Source organism: Thamnophis sirtalis, unplaced genomic scaffold (genome assembly GCF_051295495.1).
Source record: "Thamnophis sirtalis isolate CommonGarterSnake01/CBP01778 unplaced genomic scaffold, rThaSir2_p1.2 scaffold_12, whole genome shotgun sequence".
Classification (NCBI taxonomy): Eukaryota; Metazoa; Chordata; class Lepidosauria; order Squamata; family Natricidae; genus Thamnophis; species Thamnophis sirtalis.
Genome location: NW_028261392.1, coordinates 44419117 through 44445496, shown reverse-complemented (window position 1 = coordinate 44445496; position 26380 = coordinate 44419117). Strand labels below are relative to the sequence as shown.

The 26380-nt window shown below is 38.9% G+C and overlaps 2 protein-coding genes and 1 long non-coding RNA gene across 8 annotated transcripts in view; 1 reads left to right on the top strand and 2 right to left on the bottom strand.

Moving 5' to 3' along the window:
- TBL1X (transducin beta like 1 X-linked) overlaps positions 1-8574 on the bottom strand; it is a 184716-nt gene extending 176142 nt beyond the window's left edge. For 4 of the 5 annotated variants that reach the window (XM_087726396.1, XM_087726394.1, XM_087726397.1 and 1 more), the window contains exon 1: positions 7840-8051. The gene's annotated coding sequence lies outside the window, so the exon portion shown is untranslated. Of the gene's footprint in view, positions 1-7839; positions 8052-8466 lie in introns of those variants that run through there. The other variant, XM_087726395.1, reaches the window with a different exon arrangement.
- WWC3 (WWC family member 3) overlaps positions 1-26380 on the bottom strand; it is a 1020491-nt gene that overhangs the window by 564070 nt on the left and 430041 nt on the right. The gene's annotated exons all lie outside the window — the stretch shown is intronic.
- On the top strand, positions 7571-22448 carry LOC148043314 (uncharacterized). Of its 2 annotated transcripts, XR_015698202.1 has the most exons (4): positions 7571-7918; positions 9138-9270; positions 18129-18261; positions 21760-22448. It is a non-coding gene; the product is annotated as an uncharacterized LOC148043314 (long non-coding RNA). The 2 variants fall into 2 exon arrangements; XR_015698201.1 differs by lacking the exon at positions 18129-18261 and having other exon boundaries at positions 7591-7918.

The window sequence follows — 26380 nt, the reverse complement described above, 5'->3', positions numbered from 1 at the left end:
ATAACACTTTTTTTTCTTTCATTCAATCATTCAGTTTTCTTGGCAAGGTTTTTCTGAAGTGGCTTACCATTGCCTCCTTTGTAGGGTTGAGAAAAGATGATTAGCCCAAGGTCACCCAGCCTAAGACATGACTAGAATTCATTCTCTCTCAATTATTACCTGATGCATTAATCACTACATCAAACAGGCTCTCAACACATATATTCTATAAAATAGAACAAGGACATTTTTAACATATCAATACTCAGTAAATCTATATTCTGGTCAGCAATCAAGAAATTAAGATAACATATCTTGAATGTATGAACTAGACTATTATCTTAAGACAATGCTTGTTCTATTGCTGTTTTAATCCTAGTTCAATCAAGTTGTCCAAATAGGCCATTTGTTAGAAACCTATAAATTAGACCCATGGGAACTGAGTTCTTACAGCAAAGAGGCCAGTATTTCCTTTTGAGTAAAAATAGTGAGGTGGGGGAGACGCTTAATTTAGCAGTTTAAAAATAGTTTTTACAAACTTCAATCTTGCCTAATGATAAAACATTTGGGAAAAATATTAAACATCTCACAGGAATTTGAGGGAGATTTCAACTCTCCCATATCTCAAATAACACATGAACTAGAGCCTAGAGCTTACATTAAAATGGTAATAAAAATTCAAAGTAGCCAATATGAAATGGGATCAAGCATCCAAAAAACCCTAAGCATTTTGTAGGAAAACAATTGTGGCAATAACTAAGGAATATTTTCATTAACAGTCCCATAAGTTTAAAAGAATGTTGGTAGACTTGAACATTGGGTCCTATATCACAAAATACAATTATCTAATGTGGGTTTCTGGTCTTAGGAAATGATATACAATAATAAAATTGACTGTACCTTGCTCGGCCGTAGCACTTGTAATATAGGTATAGGCATCCTAACAGATCAAATATTAAGCATGAACCAGTGTTGTGCTACAACTGTCAAAAGACCTAGGGTAATCCTGGGCTGCATCTAAAGAGTTATAGTAAAAAGATCATGGAAATTATATTCTACACTGTACTGGCCAGACTGTACTTAGAATGCTGTGTCCAGTTCTGGTTGCCCTAGTGCAAGGACACTGAGAAACTGGAAATAGTGCGAGAAAACTTACAAAAGTTGGTAAGAGACTCAGAGGCTAAATCCTATTTAGAAATGATTAAAGAAAATGGGTACGTTTTGTGTAAATCGAGATTGCATATGGTTTGGTGTATACTCCACAGCTGTAAAAGGTAGGACAAAAAATGTATTCTTATTGTGAGAGTTGTTAAGCAGTGAAACCGGCTCAGTCTAGAGTTGTGGGTACACTATCACTGGAAACTTTCAAAGATCAGACCATTTGTCTGAGATGATAGAAGATTCCAACACTGAGCAAGGGGTTGAATTATCTCCAAGGGATTTTCCAAAATAATGATTCTGTGGAATAAAGTGAGGCAGTGTGAAGGTAACAGCCTATGACTCTGAATATACTGAATCTCAGACACTAAATAGAATCATATTTGACTAGTTTTTGAGTAGGAGATTTGCCTGGAAATACTGGTTGCTGGAGACTTGAGAGCCAAGTATAATGGTTTAAGTACAGTATAGTCGCAAACATAGAAGCTCATTGGGTGTCTCTGAGCAAAACCCTCTCTGTCCCTCAATCTATTTTACAGGATTATTGGACAAAATAGAGGAAGGTATGCATATATCTGATAAATGAATTAGTGGACTAAGCATGTGTTTTACCTGCAGTTATAATTTATTAGACAGCAATTGCCATGCTAGACTAAAAGGATAACATATACCAAACAGCTGAACCTATTTCCCATACTGCGGTTCCTTTGATACATGAATATTATATCCTGTATTTATTATTTTTTCTATATTTATTATAATAAATAATTCAAGATGGTGAACATATCCAACACACCTTCCTCCTCCTATTTTACCCACAACAATTCTATGAGGTAAGTTAGCCTGAGAGCAATTGGTATAATACAGGGACGTGCAGTCAGGGGAGGCAGGGGAGGCAGAGCCTCACCACTGTCATCATGAAAAGAAAAAAAAATGTAAAAGGAAAAAGGCTGAGGTAGTTGCTGCCAGAGTCACAAAGGATGACTCTGCTTAGTGCTTAACTGTAAAAAAGCCTCTAAAAAAGTACCCTCTACCGAGGGTGGCAGGAGAACAAGGTGCCTCATTTAGTCTGACTTTATGATCACTCGAGCAGAGCTAAGCAAGGGTTAAAAGCCGAAAAATTCCTTATGTAGATGAGGCACGTCGTCCTCCTGCCTCCTGTAGAAGGCGTTTTTAAGAGGCTTTTTAGAGGCTCTAAGAGCAGCTAGCTCAGTCTGACCTCAGAGCTCATGCCTTTTTCCTTTTACATTTTTTTTTTCTTTTCATGATGGCAGACAAGAGCAGAGTTGAAATCCTCTCTGAAACAGCTGGAAAAGGTGCGTGTGTGGGGAGGAGGGAGGAATTCAAAAGGTTTGATTGCATGCAGAGCCACAGTGCCTTTTCAAACACACACACACACACACACACACAGATACACAAACACAGCTGAATAAAAGTATATAAGCCCAGCTTCACTGATTACAAGTTTGAAAAGGCAATGTGGCTCCCCCTGCAATCAAAGGCTCGGATCAGAAGGCAGCAGGGGAATGGGGGGGAGGGGATGGCAGAGGAGCTGCTTTCAAGCCATTGGAAAATATATCCAATCCAATCCAACTTCTCTGTGTGCGTGTGTCTGTTTGAGAGAGGGGGGAGGCAGGGAGAGAGGGAAGGAGGGAGAAGGAGAAGAAAAAGAATGAAGGAAAACTTATTTCGCAAAGGAGGAAAGGTGTAGGCATGCTGGTGTTGTTGTATTCGGGTCTTTTCCCTATAAGATTGAGATTGACTTGGCAACGTTTCAGCGAAGTCTCACTGAAGATGGCGAGTGAGACCTCGCTGAAACGTTGCCAAAACAATCTCAATCTTACAAAGGAAAAGACACACACACACACACACACACACACACACACACACACACACACATATATATATATATATATATATGAATATATATATGAAATGTGTGTTTGTGTGCGTACATACTGTATATACATATACTGTACGTACACGCACACATATATATATATACATACACACATGCATGCTGTATGAATATATTCAAATAATGCAAACAAAGATGATAGAATTTCAGGGATATGGAGTAGTCCAACAAAATAAATGTCTTATAGACAGCAAGGATAGTTTGTTCTAATAGCCATGGAATACAGTTTTTGCCCCCTTCATATTCAAAATAATGACTCCTATGTAAAGAGCAAAGGAGAAAAATACATAATTAAAGAACATTCTGTAGAGCAGGAGTGGATAACTATAGCCCCTTTACGACTTGTGGATTTCAAATTCCAGAATTCCTGAGACAGCACAGCAAGTTGTAAAGGGGCCATAATTACCCATCCCTACTCTAGAGATTGGCCAAAACCTGGGAAGTTGGGGAAAAAAAATATTTCCCATATGTCTTGCCAATGAAAATTAAGCATAGTTTCTTCAGAGACTTTTTACTCAGAAGACTAATTTGAATCATACAAATTTGCTTTAAAAATAGAAGTTGGCCGGTAACACTGTTTTATACAGACTGATAACATTTTTTTCAGGTCAGGTCAGGGTATCATTGCCAAATTGATTAATTATTGTTCAAGTACTACTATTCAACTATAATCTATTATTAAATTTAATCATGTAAGGAAGATGAATAATGAAGGCATCCAAGTACAGAATAAGAGTACTGAGATAACATTAGTACTAGATATAAAACAAACTAATCATCTCTTTTTTAATTTAATCATCAGGAAAAATTAATTTGTTAGTCCAAAAGCCAAAATTTTATTCCTCTGTTCCATAATATCAAAAAATTAAGTCTACTGACTTCCCATCAATCCAAAGATGGAACATAAATACATTCAACGAGCTGTCTAAAATAGTTTTATTGTGACTGAAAAGCAGTTTATATGTTACAAATTAGAGCACAGAATTTTCTCAGAAGCTAATTGGATAGTAGGCCAGCTTTCATGTAACATGTCAGGTAAAATCTGTTTTCACTATCTCAATCAGAATGAAGGCAGACTAAAGAGTTCAGTTGTAGAATCTGTATGATTTTGTTTATCATATATTTTCTTTATCAAATGCTCTTTTTATATATAAACAAATCTCAGGATTGGCTCTGTGGGACAAGTGCTCCTAGATTTTTTGTTACTAAAAAAGAAGTTCAAGAAAACTGGGAATATTTTCTAACCCTATTCTAAGAGTAATAAATAATGCAATATGAAGAAAAATTGAGAAACACAAATTATGCTTTTGTACACCCCAATCAGCCTTTCTGTATACCATTAATTGCAACAATTTGGATACGGAATGTATTTCCTGGAAGGGCATGTATCAGTTTATTCAAGATGCTCTATCCAGGAATTAGGGAAAACATTTTTATTTTGTATTCATTTTTAATATGTATACCACATTTTTTGTTCAACTCAAGGTGACATATATGATCCTCCTATTTTCTCAATAAAAGCAACCATTTGAGAGGTTGGACTGAGGTATCTGACTTGCCCAGTATCAATCAGTCAGTTTCCATGTCTAAAAGTGGATTAGGACTCTTAATTTCTATAGTATGGTTCTTGCTTTTATTCTGAAGCCCCTGGTGTCATTTTCCATGCCAGTAACAGTGTCCCACAATATTCGGGGCACATTCCTTTTTTTTTTTTTTTTAGAGATGAACTCTTGCTACTTTTCTTTGCTCCACTACAAGAAAAGATATTCTGGATTGGAAGCCTCTCACAGCTTTAAATATTCTGTTCACAAAAATGAAACCATGTAACCATATAAGCATTTTATTAAATATTCTACATTTAATTTGCAATTTGCTGCATAATTGGCAATTTGTTGCGTGTCTATTACAATATTTGATATTAAATAAATACAAGAATCATATGAATAAAAATGGATCCTAAATGAAGTGCAGATAGCCATACTTCTTTTATAAAAATAACCTTCCGTATTAACATCAGTGTTAAACAGAACAGGTGGCAGTCTAGCTGCCAACACCATGTTCTACCACTTCCCCTATAAAGATACAACAAAGAATGACTGTCTTGTTTAAATAAAACATAAATGACAGCAATAGTCTTTTTTCCATATTGATAAAGGCATTTCAGATTTTTGTAATAATATTTCATACACATATATTGTTACTTTCTGAAAATAGACAAGTAGTTTTGAAGATAGAACAGTAATTTATTGTTATGAAAAGTTCCTTCTCCAAATCATTTAAATAAATACTATTTTGTAGAAAATTACCACAATACTGTACATAGCCAAAAACTATTCAGCATTGTAAATATTCAATTAAGGCTTACTTCAATCATACAGAATCACTCAGCAACTTATCAGAATTACCACTCAGCAAAAATTATAAGACACACCAACCAACACAGTCTAACTTGAGATAATGCATCCAATTCACATACTTGAAATGTTCACTTGAAAACAAATTGACTGGAACTTATTCACTGGTTTAATAATAATCTGTACCGCCTAAAAGACTAAAAATGCATAAGATTATCCATAGGTTTCTCAGACAACAGTCATTTTTCTCAGAAGAAATTTTTGAAAACGTTAAACTATACTTCGTTGCTTTTTAATGGAGACAAAATTCTCTGTTTTTGTTAGAATATTCCTACTACTTTGGACATTCTGTGGGAAGTGATTTATATCCTTTATAAAAGGATATATTTATCTGAATAAGAGTTATGTTGGAAGTTAAGCAACATAATTGTGATACTGTTTAATTTTAAGTATTTACTTAATACTGTAGTATTTTCAAAATATTGGAAATTCTTTACCAGCTATAAATTGCTTGCAGCAACCTGTCAGCTCCTTATTCATACAACTTCAAAGTTAAAATGAAGTAAAGTGCTGCTTCTTCAAGGTATTAGCCTATGTAAAGAGTATGATAGTTTGACTAGATGAAGTTTGATCAGTCATCCACATCAAGGAGTAGCAGTGACCCAAAATAATCTGCAAGCAGCTGAGCCTAGAAAGCCATTGGGAATCACCAAACATGTAAACAAACCTGAAGTAGACTTGCTGTTTTGGAAAAAGTAACAAAATAAGCAAACTCTAATTATATTCCTGGACTTCATAAACAAGCTTTATGAATCAGGCCTCATACCATGTGGACTGACAAAAAGTCGGAATTATAAATCAATTCTAAAAAATGTGATACTACATTTATTATTTACATCTGGCCTAAAAAAGAAGTACTGGTACATCTACCTTGCACAGAGATAGCAAGAAAGTTTTATTGCATTAACTTTGTCTTTACTCTGTGAAAAGGTCTTGTTTAAAATCAACTTTTAGGTAATCAAAGTAAAAAGCTATAATATTGAATGGAGTACAGAAAGAGCTCTGACAACTTGTTACTTCTATTATTCCTTTGGGGGGAAACAATCATGAAAAGTATTGAACTAAAACTTCCATACTGGACCTTTCTCACCAGACAGTATTTCATTTCATAAGCCATCTAAAATAAAAAACCCTTCTTTATAAAGTTTATGTACAATTAAGTCTATGCCAATATACCATGCAAATGCAGTTTCTAGATCACACATGTGCACACATGTTAAACTATTTAAGGGCTATCTGATGCAGCTTTAGAGCTATAAGCTCAAGAAAAGCTTGGCAGAAAGTGGAGGATAGGTGATTCTTTTTGTTTCTATGAGTCACCCGTCATGTCAATAAGTAGGCCAAGGGTTCATAGAGACAAGTATAATGCGTACTCCCCCCTACCCAACCTAAATGAAAATAGGCTGACTACAATGACACTGGGACAAAACAAAACATGGGAGGGGGAAACGGAAGAGAAAGAAGACAAAGCCAACGTGCGGAAGTCATTTGCAGGAGTGAACCAATTGAGGTCCCCATAAAGAGGCCTCTCCGTCTTTCTGAACTTTTAGCATGCAACAGGTCTTAATGCTGCCGTCTGAAAAGCAGCCGAGCGCTTTTCTAAAACGTTGCTCTTCACTAGGAAGCCCCCCCCCCCGGGGGCTTATTGGCCACACCACCCCCGGAAAACTTCATGAATGGCCTCAGCTACAGGCTTGATTCAGGGGCTCCCTTCCCCCACGCTGGGGTTACACAACCGCGACACCATTTTCCGCGCTCACGTCCCCTCCCCCACCCCTTGTTTCAGTTTAAAAGGCACCCCCGCCTCCCCCGGGTGCAGGTTCAGCAGCCCCCCCCCTTGGCCACAGTCCTCCTCCCTCAGCCTTAGCCAAGGCAAACGGCCAAAAAAATGGACGGAAGCTCCCTTCCCCCACTCTGCAGCGATACTGTTCACACCAGGCGAAACGAAATAAATATCAACCTGAGGTCCCTGTGATCGAATTAGGGGTCCGGGAGGGCAATCGGCAACCCCACCCCACCCCGCAAGGCTCTCCTCTCAATCAACGCAAGGCCCGAAGAGTTGTTTCGGCCCCATTTCAAAGCCTTGATGGGGGAGGGGGGTTGCCACAAGAAACCAGGCCATCCTGCTGGGAAAGTAGGGGGAGCGGGGGAATCCGAGGGCCAACCCAGCTCGAAGGCCACCGAAACGTGAAGCGCAAACGTCCACCTATATAAACAATAGTCAACCGCCCATCCATTACGGCCGGCGAACAGAAGGAAGTTGAAATCGCGCTGGAAAACATGGCCCTCCCGAGGCGTTCCCGGCGCTGCCGATCCGCGTTTGTCAATTTCTCTTAGGGAGTCCCCAAAAGGCCGGCCGGAAAAACTCACCTCCCTCCGCGTGTAGAAAGGCCCAGCTCGCCCTCCAGGAAGCCCCCGAGGAAAGTCTCAACTTCTGCCAAAGCCCCAAGTAAGTCAAGTTCCTTTCACTGGCAGCCCATAGTGGAACTCTTCTTTCCAACCCCGAGGTCCCGAGATCGTGAAGCAGATTGTAAATCTCGAGCAGCCCTCGTTGCTCTTCTCTCCCCCCCTCCCGCCCTTCCTCCTCCTTCTCTACCTCCACTACTACCACCACATCCACTCCGGTGGCGGAGGGGATCAAAAGGAAGTCCGAGAGAGTGGCGGGCAGGAAAACGGAAAGTTTCGGGGTGCAGAATGGCGGTCAGGTGGTGGTGCTGCTGCTGCTCACGCTCATGACATCGTGAGCAAGTTAATGTGCTCGGAGAGCGAAGTGCATGTGGAAGTCCAGGGCCAGCCTCTCCCTGCTGCAACTCTCTACGAGAAAACGAAGCAGCAGGCAAAGGCTGGCAGAACCCGGCTGACTAAGTGGTCTCCGGGGCTGCTGGTGGAAATCAACATATTGATCTTCAAGGAAGAAACTCGGAGAGAGGGGGTGGGGTGGGTTTATCAGCAGTTCTGCTTTTATGATTTGCAACCAATAAAAACATCAACACCTACCCCGACCATCAAATGAATTTCTCTTCCAATTGCAGTGTCCTGAAATAACTCCTTAGTCACTTTTAGGGGTAATTGAAATGTTTTGTTCCGCCAAAAAGGAATTATTGCCCAGCCAGCCAGCCTTCTACTGTTCAAATGAATTCTTAATCCTGTGGAGTCAGAAAAAAATGGATAAAAGGGTAGTAAAATCTATGTTTACACAATCTCCTGTGGACCACTGTTACTTATCAATCTTATTTTCACTCTCCTTGTAATAAGAGAATAATGAAATGCACTATTTGATAATGTGTATGTGTGCAGGTATAACATTAAGTCTGTTTTTAGGCAGCTAAATTTATGTAAAGAATCTTATACTTTTATTTACATCCAGTTTCTAAAAGTCAAGAAGTAATTTTGTGCCAATAAAATGTAACCTACTAACAGACATCAATGCTTTTGCAAATTCAGTATTTTATATTTGGAAATTCAGTTAAAAAATTGGGAGACAACCAATAATATACTTTATGAAAACCAGTGCTCCATGATGTAATTATAATGTATTTAATATGGACTTACGCTATCTCCATAACTGTTATTTAGCAGAATAGATATTATTACACTTAGCCTTGACATAGATAGATCTTGATGTTCTTTGTCTTGAATTAATCCTCCTTTTCTTATTTTTCCTCAAGGCCAGCAAAGCTTTCTGAATTACAACAGTCATTTTACAGCAAAAGAAAAAGGAAACTGTGCAAAAAGCAGTGCAATTACATGATGCAACATTACCCTGGTTACATGTGCCTCCCATCCCCCAATCTCTTACTGGTGAGAGTGCTGTGTTTTTTCTGCCTGCAGGGTCACATTGTGGTGGATTGGTTCTCCTTTCGCCTTGCTCAGTCATTCAGATTTGGAAAGTAAATAACAAGCTGACATCATTACAGCTCTCTGCATTACTGTGACACATTCCTGTGCTACCAAGCACACTCTATTAGCTGCGCAGAAAAAAAAGAGTGGCTTGATCAGTTTGTGCATACAATTTATGCTTGAATAAATGTGTGTGGTGAAAAGGTAAAAAAAATGTATGGAATACTAGATTCAAAAATTTTAAAAGCAAATGTTATGTATATAAAATCTTGGAAGCAAATTTCACTGAAATTTCACTAAATTTTAAATATATGTGTACAACTATATATAAAAGTGATTATTTTTATTCAGCAAGCACTAGCTTTGTTTACTTGGAAGTTTATGGAACATATTAAAATTTGCTTCCAAATAAATAAACATTACTATTTTCAGTTTAATTTTCATACAAGTTAAGAAAATATGTCAATGTTAACATGTTCCTTTGGCCTGATTAATTAATACTAAAGCCTTTTATATGAAACAGTCCCTGGTTGCAGCTATATTAGTTAATAGGACAGTGATGGCGAACCTATGACACGCGTGTCAGTGCTGACACGCGTAGCCATTTGGGGTGACACGCACAGGATTTCATGCGATTCATCCTCGGCTCCTGCACGGCCGCCGAGGATGAAAGAATCTGTGCTGGAGGAACGGGGGGGCGGGACGTGTGATCTCCCCCGCCCACACTCACTTACTGTATCGCCGCCGCCCCTTTCTGAGCGCAGGGGCTGCTGGTAAGGCGTGCGTGCCGTGCGCACACACGTCATCAGCGCGGCGAGGGAGGACCCGCAGGAGAGGAGCGCGGGAACAGTGCGCGCCTCTCTCCAGTCAGGCCGGCACAGAGAGTTTACTCCTGGGACTGTCGGTTACGACCGCACCACAGCAGGGAACAGCGGAGTGCCAACGGGAACTGTGAGCGCCATTAGCAGCAACTATTGGGGTGCCATGGACTTGTAATTGCCCACAATAACTGAGATAAGTGAGGGGGAGGTTGTGTTAGCTTGTTAGGCTAGTTAACCCCTAATTGGCTATCTATAATTCTATCTGCTGTCACTGGCCCACTGATGGAGCACCCAAAAAATAAAAAACAAAGGTTAAGTAAAGGGAGTTGTAGTGGCAGTGGCCGACCCTTTCAAGAGACATGGGGCGAGATGTATGGCATTATAGAAAAAAATGGCAGATCATTTTGCGTTCTATGTACTGAAACGGTAGTAAGCAGAACGTGGAATATAAATAGACATTTTGAAACTAATCATTCCCAGCTCTTGGAAAAAAGTGAGGATGAAAGAAGTTACTAAGCAGGTATGTTAAATAATTTGTTTTTGGTTTATTAAATACAATTATATATTGCAATTATACATTTTTGTAGTTTAAACTATAAATTGTGCAAAATTATGTTTTTGTCGAAGTGACACACAACGCGAGTTATGCTCGATTTTTTGCTGATTTTTGACACACCACGCCAAAAAGGTTGCCCATCACTGTAATAGGACCACCCAGTTGCACTGATGTATTGGTAGGCAACCTGGTGCCCATATGTTTTGGATTGCAGCCCCTATATTCAATTGTCACCAGTCATGCTGCCTAGAGTAGATAAGCATTAAAATTCAAAACATAGAAAGTTTTGACATTAGAAGATATAATGCAATACTTTGCTTGTCAGAAGCTGACTGGGAAGATTATAAATGATGATCACATGATGCTGGGACAATATAATTGTCATAAATACATGCCAATTGTCAAGTGCTTGAAATTTGATCACATGACATGGGGATTCTGCAACAGTGATAAGTGGGAAAACCAATTATAAGTCACTATTTTCAGTGCTGTTGTAACTTCAAATGGTCACTAAATAAATGGTTGCAAGTCGAAGACTATCTGTACTTTTTGAAGTATGAAGCCTCTGAAGTCCCAGTCAATGCACTGAACTGTCCTTTGTATAATGCCAATATAGTTTGCGACTCTTATAGAATGAGAGATATAAGTAAATATATACCTGTACCTGTACCAAAATAGCTTAGGGGGTATCTTTGGTAGACCAACTGTGTGATACAGTTGTCTTGCTATATATCTATGTACCTTTTTCATTTTAAACATTCTACACATGTTACTTGCAACACACAAACTTTCTACTGAGTCACAGTATTTGGTCCATTTATCTCAGTACTGTTAACTCTAGTTGGCTAAATTATAGTTTGGCTTTATATACAAAACCAGCTTACCATGATTTAACAAAATATACTATTTTATAATATGTGAAATAAAGCACTGACAACATTTCTCCCAAAGTCAGAAAGTACTGATTCCAGCTCTGCCCTGAAATGGCAGGAAATGAATCTGGGATCTCTTGTATTATAGATATAATACAATATACTGTTCAGATTTATAGACAGATTCTGCATACTAAAAAGTAGTGTGGTAGAATAGACCATTTAGCCCTGGTGACATCATCAGAGTTTAAGAAAGGCCTCATCTCCATGGAACTTACTCCACTTGGAATAATAGGTGGAGTAGGGCAATACAATCTTCAAGAAAAATGTTGTTTTGTATAATCAAACAATAGTTCCCTTACTAATGCAGAATAATTTAAGAAGGCATTTAACTTTTGATGACCCCCAGAATAATCCTCCTACAGCAGTTAAACTATCACAAAAGTGCTGACCAGTAAGCAGATATAAGAACCAACTTTTTAAACAATGACACAGAGCTCTCTAGGACTTGGTGAAAGGAAAGGATAGAAAAGTGTAAAGAGGAAATCCCTAGTTTAGAGTGTATTTCAGCAATGAATGAACTATAACCAAGTTATAGTTATATCAAAAAGGACATGGCAGGGTTGATAATAGCACAGTGAATCTGATCAAGGGGCTGTAACAATTTTCCTCTTAGGAAAGGTTGCCAGTTTAGGACTTTTTAGCATTCTTTTTTAGAAGTTTTAAAAAGAACATGGTGGGGACATATAAAATTAAGCATCTGAATAAGACAAAGGGATTTTTTAAATGTTTCCTAACATTAGAATCTGGGAACATTCTACAAATCTATATTCAGTAAATAGCTTTTTACAGAAACTATAGTTAAACAATAGAATTAGAGATAAGTAATAGTAAAGACAGTTGAATATGACAAATTGAAAAAAAATTAGACAGATTAATACAGTGTAAGGTGTAGATACCTATGAGTAAACTTCAATATCTGAGACATATCCTTCAATACTTGTTATTGTGAAATATAGCATTCATATATATAGCAAACATATACCATATCTATTCTGACAGGTTGTTGATTATAATGGCCTTTGGTCTATCCTATCACAAATCTTATGTTTTAGTAACACTTCACTCTGGAGAATCATGATACCAGTTTGGGACTTTCTCACATTTTCTGGCTTTTCCATGTTGGTTATAGCTCCATTAGTTTGTATAATATATTAAATAAAAATTGGAGTGAAACCTACATTAAAGGTAAAAATTAGACCTGGGTTTATTTAACAAAGAATCTATACTCATTGGATTATGTTTGGAATCTAAGTGGTGTAGAATTCCTGAATAGGAGTGACGTTTTTACATAGGCTATCCTTTGCCTATGTTTGATGCATCATCATCAAACACATTAGCTAGTTACAGGGTTGAGGAAGCTTTAGTTTGATTATTATATGCATGAAGAAGCCTATTATTATTGGAATGACAAGAATGAGAAAAGATTCCAGAAAGATATAGAATTGATCATTCTCGTGGAATTCTTCTGCCTCATATGATTGATGTATTCATATTATTTGGTGTTTTATGAAATTGAGGTATAATAAAGTTGATTCCATGATGCACTTTTAGTTTGTAAACTAACCCAAAGTTGGTCTAGGCTTCTAGAATGATTACTTCAAATAATTGCTTCTGGTCATAGCTTTAATTCCTAATCAGAACCTCCAGGGTAAAAATCTGTGATTGTTTTTGACAAATGGTTGGCAGCAATATGAGTTATAACATATGTTGTGAACAGTGGAATTTGTGACACCCTCATTATTTAAAATTAGATCCTTCAAGCCTTAAAAGTTAGTTCTCTATATGTTTAACTAGAAACTTGATCTTAGCTATGTGTACTTGATGTCCACACATGCTTTTAAGAAGTGAATTAATTTATCATTGAAAATACACTTTGTGGTTTATAGGAAATTATAAGCAGAAAAAATGAGTATCACATCTTCAGAATTGCAGACTGCATTTACAAAAGAGAATCAGAAAACGTGAAGAAATGGCAGCTTGTGAACATATCCTAGTAACAAATTCTAATGACATAACACAGAAGCAGCCTTGAGCTCTGAAGCCAAACTTGTCAGGACTCATTTGAAAAATCCACTATCTGAATAGTGAAATGAATAGGCATAATAAAAAGTCTTTTACCAAGAGGGCTGGCAAGGACATTTGTGGGAATAACTTAATTTCTTATTATTATACCTAAGCATATGTTTCTAATATATATATTAGAAGTAAATATACACCTATACTCTCTTGCCAGACCATAACCAACCTACCACTAGTGGGTTTTTTTAAAAAAAATCTTCCATGCAAGTGTTTCTATACCAATATCTATAGAAACAAAAAAATGAAACATTTGCTGGATATATGTTTGTTTGTTTGTTTGTTTATTATATTTATATGCCGCCCTTTTCCTCTGAAGGGGACTCAGGGCTGCTCACAACTCAAACCAGGGAAGGGGGATACAGACAAAAAAATTAAAAAACGAAACATAACAATGCATAATTTAAAACACACAACAGTCATACCATTCGAGACGGGCAGCAGCTCTTTAGCCCCAGGCCTGTGAGAACAGCCAGGTTTTAAGGGCTTTGCGGAAGGCCTGGAGGGTGGTGAGGGTTCGAATCACCACGGGGAGTTCGTTCCAGAGGGTCGGAGCAGCCACAGAGAAGGCTCTCCTCCGGGTAGTCGCCAGTCGACACTGGCCGGCAGATGGAATTCGGAGGAGGCCTAATCTGTGGGATCTAATCGGTCTAGTGGAGGTAATTGGCAGCAGGCGGTCTCTCAAGTACCCAGATCCAATACCATGAAGGGCTTTATAAGTGACGACTAGCGCCTTGAAGCGTATCCGGAGACCAATAGGCAGCCAGTGCAGCTCGCGGAGGATAGGTGTTACGTGGGTGAACCGAGGTGCACCCACGATCACTTGCGCGGCTGCATTCTGGACAAGCTGAAGTCTCCGAATGCTCTTCAAGGGCTGCCCCATGTAGAGCACGTTGCAGTAGTCCAGTCTAGAGGTCACAAGGGCGCGGGTGACTGTTGTGAGGGCCTCCCCTTTCAGGTAGGGACGCAACTGGTGCACCAGGCGAACCTGGGCAAATGCCCCCCTGGTCACAGCCGACAAGTGGTGTTCAAAAGTCAGCTGTGGGTCCAGGAGGACTCCCAAATTGCGAACCCTGTCTGAGGGGCGTACTGTTTGACCCCCCAGCCTGAGAGATGGAACACTTGGCCAATTAGTAGGAGGGAAACACACCAGCCACTCGGTCTTATCTGGATTGAGTACAAGCTTGTTAACCCCCATCCAGTCCCTAACAGCCTCGAGGCACTGGCACATCACGTCAACCGCTTCACTGAGTTGGCACGGGGCGGACAGATACAGCTGCGTATCGTCCGCATACTGATGGTATTTTATCCCGTGCCGTCGAATGATCTCACCCAGCGGTTTCATGTAGATATTAAACAGGACGGGGGACAGGACCGAACCCTGCAGCACCCCATAATTCAGGGGCCATGGGGTCGATCTCTGCCCTCCGACCAACACCGACTGCGACCTGTCCGAGAGGTAAGAGGAGAACCACCGTAGGACAGTGCCTCCCACCCCCACCTCCCGCAGTCGTCGCAGAAGGATACCATGGTCGATGGTATCGAAGGCCGCTGAGAGGTCAAGGAGCAAAGGACGGAGGCATAACCTCCATCCCTGGCTCTCCAGAGATCATCAATCAATGTGACCAAAGCGGTTTCCGTGCTGTAGCCAGGCCTAAATCCCGACTGGAAGGGATCTGGATAATCGGTTTCCTCCAAGGACCGCTGGAGCTGAAAGGCTACCACTTTCTCAACAACCTTCCCCACAAAGGGGAGGTTGGAGACTGGACGATAGTTGTTTAAGATGGCTGGATCCAAAGATGGCTTCTTCAGAAGGGGTCTCACCACCGCCGCCTTTAGAGCGGGGGAAAAGAACCCCTCCCGAAGGGAGGCGGTAACAACCACCTGGATCCAGCCCCGTGTCACCTCCCTGCTGTTAGCGACCAGCCAGGAGGGGTACGGGTCCAGTACACATGTGGAGGCACTTACAGCTCCCATGGCCTTGTCCACGTCCTCAGGGGTAACAGCTTGAAAATCAATCCAGTGATGTCCTTCCAGATTCTCCCCTGGTGCCTCGGCTGGCTCTGCGCAATTGGAGTCCAGGTCTGTCCGAAGCCGAGCAACTTTATCCGCGAGGAATTGGACGTAATCCTCAGCCCTGCCTTGCAAAGGATCGCTCGTATCCCTCCTATTTAGGAGGGAACAGGTTATCCTGAACAAGGCGGCTGGGCGCGACTCAGCGGAAGCAATCAGAGAGGCAATGTGTGTTCTTTTGGTCGTCCTAATTGCCCGAAGGTAGGCTCTGATGCTGGATGTTAAAAGCGCTCGGTCTGACTCAGACTTACTGGATCTCCATCGTTGCTCTAGGCGTCTCTTTCGGCGCTTCATCTCCCCGAGTTCCTCAGTAAACCAAGGAGCCCTCCTGGATCCACTGCCCATATGCCTTATCCACATGATAAGTACTTCCTTTTTAATCTTTCTTCTATATAAAATGTCACTAGCTGATTAAGATCTAGGAAACCCTTGATTTAAATAGCTGAAAATTGCAGAGGCAGGATAATTTTTGTTGTGATATATTAAATGGAACTCACAATTCCATTATCTTTATATGTAAAAAATATGCCTTATCCAATTGAGTCAACATAAAACCAGAAAATTCAGTCAACTTTCCTGCTGTCTATGCATAGCAATAATAACTACTTATTTGTCACCACGTAGCCTGGGTATTCTCAGTGAAAATTAAACTAAATTTAAAACACACACCTATACACATATATAAAATACATATATTGTTTCTCTTTTAAAATACAGAGTAAGAATCAGAAACCAGCCAAATTGGAGCCTCTGCCAAATGAACGTAGAAAGTTCCATTTAGATAAATGCAAATGGGCTGGCAGAAGTCTGATTCTCTGACCTTTCCACTCACCCACAGTATCTATCTTGGGAAATTCCCTTATCTTTGAACTGTAATCTATGCCATTCATCAGTACCCTATGACCTCTTCTCTATCATTCTTTGGGTAAATGGGGTTGCCATGAGGAGGATACAATACAGCTGAAATAATTAAAAAAAGATTTAGTTAGTTATTTAATTTGTTTGCTGCCCATCTCACAACCAGATGACTCTGGATAGCTTACAATGTCAAAATAAAACTATACAAAATATGTATATAATAAGAATAAAATATTACAAAAATACAAATTATTAACTATAACTAAAAGATGGGGAGAGATGGAGTAGGATGAGCTGGAGGGTTTATTGAGAGGAAAGATCTGTTGTTAATCTACCAATCACCTCCAGCATGACAGTTCCCCATTGGAGCCTCAGGCCAACTGACAGAGCCAGATCTTCAAACTCCTGCTGAAGGTCAGGAAGGTGGGAGCAATCTCCCTCTGGGGAGTGTGTGTGTAAGATGTTCCAAAGGGCAAGAGTGACAACAGAGAAGGCTCCACTCCTGCATCCCACCAGCTCAAATTCCCTGGGTGATCCAGGGAATTTGATGCATCATGCCTCCTCTGCCAGCACAAGTGGACTAGACCAATCCCATTGGGATGAGACATGGAACCTGTATCCATGCTATGAAGTGCTTTAAAAGTGATAACCAACACCTTGAATTGTACCCGGAAGGAAACCAGCACCTAGTGTAGTTGGAATGGAATGGAGGTGTAATATAGGTAAGTCTGGGGACCCAAAAGCTACCCTTGCCACTGCACTCTGCACCAGCTATAACTTCCGAATGCTCTTCGAGGGTAGCCCGATGTAGAGTGCATTACAATAGTCCAAACATGGGAGGACTAGAGCTTGAACATGAGGACTAGGTGCAGGAAAGGCCATAACTGGTGCACAACTTGAAATTTCATACTTTGAGCAAGAGTTGCAAGTCCAGGAGATATCCCAAGTTGTGGACTGGATCTGTCTGGCGTAATGCCACCTAATCCAGTTGTAAGGATATCAAAATCCTGTATCTTGAGATTTCACGCACACAAAGCCATTCAGTCTTGCCAGGGTTTAGCCAAAGCCTCTAGCTTCCCTTCACAACAGGTCACCAACAGCATCACTTGTTCACTAAGAGTGGATATATCAGTACGCTGATGATATTCAACTCTATGATACCTCAACTCATGAGGACAGATTATCTCACCCAGCGATTTTATGTACATGTAAAAGAGGAGTAGAGAAAGTACCGAGCCCTGCAGCATGCCACAAGAGAGCGGCTGTGGGATGGATCTCTTACTCCCTATTAACACTGATTGGGACCAGCCTTGGAGAAAGAAGCCAACCAGTGTAAGACTCTGCCACCCGGCCTCAGCCCCCATAGCTGCCCAAAAGGATAGTATGGTTATGGTACTGAAGACCACTGAGAGATCAGAGTGAGGATGATTGCAGGATCATCTCCATCCTGCTCTAACTAAAGATCAATTGCAACCAATGCTGTTTCTGTCCCATAATTAGGCCTGAGTTCTGACTGAAAGGGTCCAGACAGTCCATTTTATCCAGGACCTCTGAAGCTGCCAATCAACCACTTTTCCACCACTTTCCCTAAAAAGGCAAGATGGGAAAAACAGGATGAAAATTGTCCAGGCAGGTGAGACAAGTGATTTTTTTTAAAGATGTGGCAAACCAGGGTCTCCTTAAAAGGCCCTGGAAATGTCCCCACCTGCAATGATGAATTAATCACTGCCTGAACCATCTTGGAGACTTTTAGCATCTAGGAGGAACAAGGATCTAACTGACAGGTGGTAACACTGAAAGCACTGAGAACCCTAACCCTGCCCATTTCCTCAGGTTCAACAAGGTCAAACCATTTCCAGATCACTGAACAAAACCTTTCCCCAGGCATCTGACTCTCCTAGGTACCACACGGAATCTAACTGGGAACAAATCCAAATAACTTTGTCAAGTGTTGAACAAAGTCATCTGCATGGCCTGTACATGATCATCTGAGCTTTATACCACTGATTGCCATAAAAAAGTAGTACATGTAGTCCTCAACTTTTCATGACCATTCAAAGTTACAATGACACTGAGAAAAGTGACATGACCATGACATCCCCAGGTCAGGTGAATAAAATTTGGATGCTTGGCTACTGGATTCTATTTATGATGGTTGCAGTGTCCCAGAGTCATGTTTATTTTTTATTTTGTTTATTTTGTCAAGCAAGTATAAGATAACAGATATTAGTATAAACATGATTATGAATACAGGAAATGGATACAAATAAGTGGGGACAGTAGGACAGGGATGGTAGGCACATTGGTGCACTTATGCACACCCCTTACAGACTTCTTTGGAATGGGTGATGTCAACAGTAGATAGTTTAAGGTTAAAGTTATGGGGTTTGGGGATGAAACCACAGAGCCAGGTAGTACATTCCAGGCATTGACCACTCTGTTGCTGAAGTTGTATTTTCTGCAATCGAGTTTGGAGCGGTTTATCTTATGTTTGTATCTATTGTGTATTTGTGTATTGTTGCGGTTGAAGCTGAAGCAGTCATTGACAGGCAGGACATTGTAGCAGATAATTTTGTATACTACACTCAGATCAGATCAAAGGCGGCATAGTTTTAAGTTGCAAGGAAAGATTGCCAAATCTTTCATAGATTATACATAGAGGTTCTGCTAAGGCAGAGGAAAGTTTTTTTAGGAAGTAGGCATATAATCCATCAGGTCCAATAGATAGAGATGGTTTTAGGCTGTGTAGTCACTTTTGTGATCACCTTTGAAACCTGACAAGCAAAGTCAGTGGGGAAGCCAGATTGATTTAACAACTTGTTATTAACTTAACAACTGCAGTGCTTCACTTAGGACTTGGCAAGAAAGGTCATAAAATGGAGCAAAACTCACTTAACTGTCTTAGCAACAATTTTGGGCTCAATTGTGGTTGTAAGTCGAGGACTACCTGTATTCACAAGAGGTCACTATGTTTATGTTTATATTTCAATAAGGTATGATTAGCTTAATCATGGTTTAATGAATAAATCACAACTGGCTGATTTATGTACTTAGCCAATAACTATAGATTGAATTGTTGTACAATTCAGTAAATAAAAAAACACCCACCCTATATTATAGTATTATATATTGACTCAGCTACAAAGTATGATAATGATGCAGACTTCCCCATCCTGTGTTTTTGGTAACTTCCAAGTTTCCTGTCATCACTGTTAAATATAGATGACGCCAGAAGAAAGTTGATTCAAAGTGTCATAGCCCATGGTTTAATTAACCATGACTTAATGAATTAACTTTATTGGCTGGGTTCATGCAATACAATGAGCTACACACTAGCTGACTACACTTTAGCCTAATATATGCAAACAGAAATAGTTTGATAGGCAAGTTAACTAGCAAGAATTAAAGAATAGGATATCATTGAGAGCCAGACTTTCTGATAAAAAAAACCTTTTTCCCCTAGATTTTTTCCAGGATCCTAATTTAGAGAAGAAAAGCTTTTTACTATGTATTATTTGATAATTAAGAATCAGGAATTATTTCTAATATATCTTTCTCTTCCCCTCGCTCAAAATATAATACAAGGCCACTATGGAAAATGCATGTCTGTGACAAAAGAGAAATCTAACATTTCTACAAACTACAAAATCTAAAATTGCTACAAACTATTCAAGTAGAATTACTAAGGTTGTTTTGCTATATAGAAAGCAATCTACAGAACATCAAAGGACCTGCTGAGACAAACCTGATTTTTGGAGTGGATTGATATTCTGAGAGGAAATGTACTCATACTGTTATATGAGACTATGTGTGATCGGAATCGAAAGTGTGGTAATATTCTATTGTTTGTGTATTCAGGAGACAAAATGAATGAGAGTACTGTTTCTCAGTAATATTAGTTCAATTCCAATAAAAACCAGAAGTTCTTGATTTAATCTGTGTCAATGGCTATTGCGGCAGTGTGCATTACAGTCATGATCAAAGGTTGTGAGAAATATTAGCAGTTCTGGGATATAGGAAAAGAGGGTTGGATTGCACTCATATTTTGTAGGCATCCCATATACATTTGGGTCTGTTCTTGTCATTGCATTCTGTATGTGTTTTCTTATGTTGAAATTCCATCCTACCTCCATGTGCCAATCTTATGAAATAAGTTGAGATGACTTTAATGTTAAATGTAATGCTAAGTGGCAATCATAGATCAACCCAATCCAAATCTAGCTGTTCATATATTCCACCCTGCTTTTAAAGATACCCACATTTTCTCACTGTGATATTATTATTAAAGCAGCAGTTCAACTGGTGCTCAGTTCTCAGAAGCAAAAAGAATGTACAAAGGTAACTTTGAAGCTAAATGGTCGGTGCTATTATTATGAAAGTGAAACAACTACAGAAGCAGAGCGATTAAACTTCTACATAGATCACCCAGCTCATGTCTTGAAAAAAAACTAACAAGATAATTGTTATTACTCACAAATGTATTATGTGGGAGGTACATTTTCACAGCTTAGTTTTAAGACACGATATTTCTCCATTTTGCTTTTTAACACTCAGAGTATTTCATTTAAAAATCCAACATTAAGAAAGAGCTGCACTAGGATCTTTTCTTTTTTCATTTAAATTATGAAGAAAAGTTGATAAAACCAAAGTTGGAACCAGCTTAAAACTAATTTAACCTAAAGGTCATTTCTAAAATGTATATGATGCATTCTTTAAGCATTCTTGTCACTTTTTTAAAAAAAGAATCACGTCATAATCTCTTAAACTGCTAGTTGATAAAGGGATATCCCTTAACGTTTAATTATTTTAACCTATTTTTTTCTAAAACTGTAGGTAATTTTTTCTCATTCTAAATGATATTTCTTAATTCTATGAGCTACTAGACAACCCATGAACCATTGGCTCATCCTTTCAGAGATATTTTGTTACAATCACAGAAAAATAGAATGGCCACAAGTAGATTGCTATTGCTTTGGTTTTAAAATTAAAGAAGAAAATATCATTTTATTACAGAAGAAAGATGTATAATATGACAAATAATGATGGTTTTCATTTAACAATGAACTCTTTTGATGACAAAATGTGTGGTTGATTTGCCAATTCTTTAATGTTTTCACTTCTTTTTCCTCAGCATACAGCTGACCATACTGAAATACCAGTTTCTCCAGATAAATCAGCACATTCTCCATGGTTTCTCATTGTGCTTTATGTATACTGGCAGCAAAGCATGACTGCATTGGAAACTGTGTCTGCTGAAGACAGACAACTTCACTTTCTAATAAATTGAATGTAATTGGAATCATAACAATGTCATTTTTGAACACACCAAATTTTGTTTATTTTTTCTACAATAAGATTCTTGTGGAGTTCTTTCATGATCATCATTGCACAATGATGAAAGATCCAAGTTTCTTATTAAAATTACAAGACATCCTACTTTCAATTCCAGTTTATGTGGTGCCAATTCAGAGAATTCAACCAAATCAAGGAATTCTGTTGGAAATTGAGTAGTGTTATCTCCTTCATTGAGAGCACTGAAGGAACAATATTCTTTCATCATTCCAGGGAAGTATCTAATTATGTATAGAATTGATTTTTATTATCATTTCATTGAGAGGAACCAAGATAGGTTTCTTTGAAAACAATTCTGCAGGATTGCCAAATATGGTGTGCATAAAATCTATACATTCTTCTACAATTCTTGCTGATGGAACATATCTTCAGACAATTCTATTTCACCATTTTGAAATTTTCTGATTTTTTTCCCTTAATATCCAAATAAGAAATCAGAACATCTTTATTCTCCCTCACTCAGCTGCATGTTTTTCTTCAACTGAAACTTGAGAAGCTTTCTCCCAAAATATGACTTTTTGAAGCATGAATTCTTCAAACCAGGATCATTTCCTCTTTTCACAAGTGGTAGAAACCAATAGAAATCACAAGTGCAATTGATTAAAATTCCCCAAAGACCTCATTCTTGCCGCATATATTGCAATGTCCAGTCTACAGATTCAAAGCTCTTGCTCCTAATTGTGGAGCTGTGATCCCAGACAATAAGCTTTGCAAGTCAAAGCAAATTTGCAGTATTAGAGGGTTTTTTGAGGTAACAAAACATTTTCATTGACTTTGGGCTGAATCTTGAACCTTAAATGGGCTATGCTACAACTAGGCATCAATATTGCTGTAATAATGATACTACATCTCCAGCTAGATGGATTTCTCCATAGGGACCAATCTATCTGATGTCAGTGTCCAAAGGAGGGATCGGTCTATATTCAATTTCAGAGTAGGAAGCAGATGAAAAATGAAACAGGATGGCAAGGATTGGTGGCTAACGTATTTGACTCACACCAGAGAAATCAAGTCACTACTCCATCTACAGCCACAGCAGCTCACTTGGTGATGTTCAGTCCAACTTAGCAGACTGGGTTGTTGTGAAGAGATATAGGGGGATGGAGTATTATGTATTTGTCTTGAGTTTCTGAGCAAAGATGGGGTGTAGATACATGTTTGGGTGTGTGAGAAGGAGCATATAAAGCAATAAAAATCAGATTTTTATTTATGCACCTTAAACTTATTGCTTCCTTAAGAGTCACATAATGCGTAAATTTCAGGGGGGGGGAGTGAGAATTGCAAAGCTATCACAAAATGTTGAACATGAAGGTCATGTGACTGCAAACACAGTGCTGCAACAGTCAGTAGCACTGTAGTGATCATAACTTCCCAAAATTTCATTCCCTCCAGTATCATTGGTCTGGATTTGGACACATTCTGTAAGTTAGTTCATTTGAGATACTTTGATTCAAAACTTATTGCTCTATGATGTATCATTTCATCCAAGTAAAAGTCACGACAACAAAAATTATAACATATAGATGTTTGACAAGGTAAATAATAGACCTACTTAATTTATAGGATTGTCAAATTTTTCAACTTTCAATTTCCAAACATTAGGGGTGCTCAAAAGCTGTGACATGCCTTGGGGATTGTAAAGATATTTTGGTTACTTTAATATAATTTAGATGTGCTTGGTAAGTAATTACATAAATACCATAACTTTTACAAATATTTTGTTTGCTTCATTTGTCCATTATGCTATTTCCAATTAATGCTGTTCAGGTATGCTGCATTGTATTCTCATAATTCTCAGCCAAAATAACCTGCAAAATTGTGGGCCACCACATCTGGTATCCATGTATTCTACCAGTTTACACTTATGATGTTAATTAAAAACAGAAGTATACAAAAGTATTTTTGTGCATTCAAGGAGAGGAAAAAATATTGTAGTTCATTTAGAGTATTGGTATCACTCTGAGTCATTCCAAAATAGTGATCCATGTTCTCATAGTTGTGAAATTCACTGTGGACAATAATAGAACAGAATCTTATTGATTGAAAAATGAAAAAAAACACAAAAAAATTGGAAGAAGTATTTGGGGGAGAAAAAGACGATATGATTATGATTTAAACTATGAATCTACCATAGTTATTCACTATGCCTTGTACATAATTGCAATAGCAGCCAGGATGAATATAATTGCAGGCCTGACAGGTGGTCTCTCCTCAGAAGAAAAACGTTTCCTGAAAAGAGAATAACATAAAAGTTAACATAAAAAAAATTAACTACCTACTTTGGCTTATTGGGAAACTTCTCGTGGAATTGTTCTACTAACTTCTCCACTTTTAAGTTCCGGCTTTTCACCCAAGTGGTTTCAGACAAAGGGTAACCCTTCTATTGCACTAAATACTGTAAGCGACCCCTATTCAGCCTAGAGTCTACAATCTTTTCCACCTCATATTGGGTTTCCCTTTCTATCACTATAGATGGTGTTTCCCCTTCTATCACTATAGGAGGAGAGAAAGCTTGGGTGGATGCTCTTATGCTAGACCCAATTACTGGTTTTAACAAGCTACCATGAAATTCTGGGTCAAATTTCCCTAGACTTTTGGGTAGACTGAGTTGAACTATAACTGGGCTAACTATCTTCACTATTGGGAATGGACCTAGAAATTTTGGACCAAATTTCTGGCCCAAGGACCCCTCTGCTGGATTGGAGGACTTTCCCATGTTGATGGCCCAGGAGGTGCCCACTGATATCTTAACCATCCATACTCTGGGAAGAAAGCCCAATTTAGTGGTGCTTCATCCACTAGCTGCAGCCCAATTTCTGGTGGCTGGCAAGTGATAGATGCTGGCCAAATCCCTTCTTGCTGGCTGGGTTGAAAACCCCATCTTGATAGGGATTCTGTCTTCAACTCAGTTGCAGGGTATTGGCTCATTTCAATTACCCCCATTTGGAAGGAATCGAAATCTCCACTCCAGGGTTTTTTCCAAGCCTTGGCTGGGGGGAAGGAGGGATAGTATGCACTCACATTTAGTTGTCCGGAATGGTCCGGGAAGGCCATCGGAGCTGACTGCGTGAGGGTGGCTAGGATCTCCATTCATCAGATCATCTGGCCATCCTTTAATTGCGTTGAGAATAAGTTTCTTCATTCCCCTTCTTTCCAACCCCCACAGGCTGGGATTCTTGCCAGCAGCAATAAATTTTAAAAGAGAAACTCCTTCACCTTTGAAGATTTGAAGAGAAGCATCTCATCTCAGCTTCTTATCTCAAAAGGCTTGCTCCTAATTGTTCGCTGATATTTTACGCTGACTGGGTGGCTCAGCGTTGGGAAAACAGCAACCCTCACCAGCCCCCCCATGAGGGAGGGGGTGCTGGTGATTTATTTTGAAGAGAGAATTGGGATAATGTCAGGGTTCCAAGTATCACGTAGAATTAAATCAGAGTCCAAGGCTAAATGATCCTTAAAGTTCCAATTTAATAAAGCACCCAGCGGCTTCTGGTCAGGTGTAAAAGTGCGGAGACAAAAGATGACCTTGGCTTCTAGTAAAGAATGACAACAATACATTCCACAATCCTACTCCTGTCTATTCCCCCCTTCCATCAACTATACTAATGAAACAGCATAATGAAATAAGAGAAAGTGTGGCAGGCCAAAATTCTAAAAGGAATATAATTGCAGGCCTGACAGTAGGGTTAAGTAGAGGTCATACACAGCAATCTGATATGGCTGACCCATTTGATGGTGATTAAAAATGACTTAGTACATGCAAAAGAACTGAAAACACTGAAATCGAAAGTATGGGACACATTTTTATCACAGGAAATTGCACTAATTTCAAATTAGGAATTAACATGTTTGAAAAATGTTTTAAATTGTAACATTTTTGGTAAGTTTTCTTAAATCACTCTATTATAACCATTGTTTCAGCAAAGAAAAAAAATGGCAGCAAACGAGAGAAAAAATATCACAAATGATCACAAATCATTCTCCCTTCTTCTGGAAGTCCTATTGAAAAAATCCTGTATAAAAGAGGCAGTCAATGAAAAGAAAATACTTATTTTCAAAGCATAAGATTAGATATATGGGAAGATGAAAAAAATGAGAACATAGGAATAGAACATTAAAATGGACTTATTCTCAACTGTAATTCAGCCTGAAATAGTGCCAGCTTTCAGATTTATTGAACCAAAAATGCAACAAAGACAGAAAGAGAAAAACAAGATAAACAATCTGAAACTATAGCCTACAGCATCCAGAATTTCTTCCATTTGAATAAAACCAACAAAAACAAACACTAAACAATAATAAACCTACCCCCCCCCCCCAACATTCTGGAAATAATAAACAGTATTGCTTCCCTCTGTTGTATTGGCTCTTTATCTGCCACAAATTTCTTCTATTACATT